Source organism: Branchiostoma belcheri, unplaced genomic scaffold (genome assembly GCF_001625305.1).
Source record: "Branchiostoma belcheri isolate BF01 breed outbred unplaced genomic scaffold, Haploidv18h27 scaffold258, whole genome shotgun sequence".
Classification (NCBI taxonomy): Eukaryota; Metazoa; Chordata; class Leptocardii; order Amphioxiformes; family Branchiostomatidae; genus Branchiostoma; species Branchiostoma belcheri.
In genome coordinates, this window is record NW_017803863.1 from 100,483 (window position 1) to 102,357 (window position 1,875).

At 38.1% G+C, this 1,875-nt stretch overlaps 1 protein-coding gene across 3 annotated transcripts in view; it reads left to right on the forward strand.

Moving 5' to 3' along the window:
* The window catches only part of LOC109471752 (dorsal root ganglia homeobox protein-like), a 36,237-nt gene that overhangs the window by 7,870 nt on the left and 26,492 nt on the right, over positions 1-1,875 (forward strand). The window lies entirely within an intron of this gene.

The window sequence follows — 1,875 nt, forward strand, 5'->3', positions numbered from 1 at the left end:
CAAACCGGGATTATTACTCTTTTGCTGATTGCAGTGTCGGGGAAATGCCTCGGCGCGAACCCTGATTCAATATGTTACGTTTGTCTGCCTGTCAGGGGAGTGGCGCTCCCCCATGCGAGCTTTGATGTAATATCGCGGTAATGGTGTTAGAGTTGGCGCGAGTCAAGAGTTGTTAGAGTATGTGGCAAAAGACACACCAGGTAGAACCACGGTTGGTGGTTGGTGTGGCTGCCTTGTGTGTGTGTCAGCTTGCAGAGTTCCGTAAAAGATAGTTGGCAGAAAGTGCACAGACTTGGTGTGTTGTTCTTTCATCAAAACATATTCTATAGAAAAATACTTGGACTTAATTGATTTTAACAATCGCTCTGCAATAATAAGTAAATTACGAATTAGTGCATACCCTCTCGAAATTGAGAGAGGGCGGTATAAGAAGCTCCAAGTGTATAAACGGATTTGCAAACATTGTACGTTGAATACGGTGGAAGACGAAGCGCATTTTATCTCAAATTGTATCCTCTATAGCAATGAACGAAATTAACTCTTTGACGAAGCCTCCAAATTCTACCCAAACTTTCACACATATACAAATAAAACTAGAGTCCCACGATCTCATACCTTCGCCAAATGATGTTAATCTTTATGACTGACAAAGATGATTCCTCCTGATGATGCAAATAGCATCCTAATTTGAATGAATTATATCAGTTGATCATATTCTCCATCAAAAGACAGAATTATCTTAACAAAGAAAGCCATTCTATCATTTCCTCATAAATTATGCAAATGAGGTCCTTATTTGAATAAGTTATGTTTAATGATGTTCAGGTTCACTTAACTTTTAAATACCCCAAGTATGAAATTCCAGGCAGTAACCATTATGGAATTATAACATTTTCTCATTAATCATGCAAATTAAGTGTTAATTTACATAATTAATATCTGCCTGTGTTTCTCTCGTTCTCAATTACATATGTCACAAGATTGAATAGTCCTATAATGTAATGCAGCTGATTTATAGAATTTCCTCATTAATTATGCAAATTACATCCAGATTTGCATAATTGGCACAAAATTATATCAAGCGTCACATAAGCTACCTACATACCAAAAATCATGAAGATCCGTCCACCGGTTCTTGAGTTATCCTGTTTTGAATATTTTCAAAGAAATGTCCCTGCAGTTCCTGAGCAAGCTGCTATGGGGCCCAAACCTACGTCACTTCTTCCCGAGCACAAGGCCTACCTACCATCCAAATTTCGTCACCCCAGCACGTCCAGATCATGAGATATCAAAACCGGAAGTTCAGCTGCAGTACCATTAGAAGCCGCTAGGGGGCCCAAAATCTAATCATTTCTAGGTCTCATCAAGACCTACCCACCTACCAAATATGAAGTCAATCCATTTAAGCCTTCTCAAGTTATCGTGTTTACAGACACACACACACACACACAAACACACACATACACGAACGCCACTGAAAACATAACCTTCTTGGCGAAGGTAAAGAAAACTGCTCTCCTCTTAACATACGAAAACCCACAAATCACAGAAAAAGTGGGATCCTTTGTCTTCCTCTGTCTTCAAAAAAGAAGTCAAACCCAGTAGTTTTTACTAGTAGTTTCTTAGTACTTATCAGTAATTCTATGTGTACTAATTGTCTGTTTCTTCTGTTCCTGCAATTAGCCCTCGGGCATGAATTTGCAATAAAACAATTATAAAACAATTATTAAAACTGATATATAGAATGTTAGAACTTGATATCAACTGGTACCCTCGTAATTTACTGTGTTCAACTTCAGCATGTACAATATCTTGCGAAAAAACCTGACAAAGTCACGTATTTTTATCCTATGTAGTCATCAGAATTGCCATGAC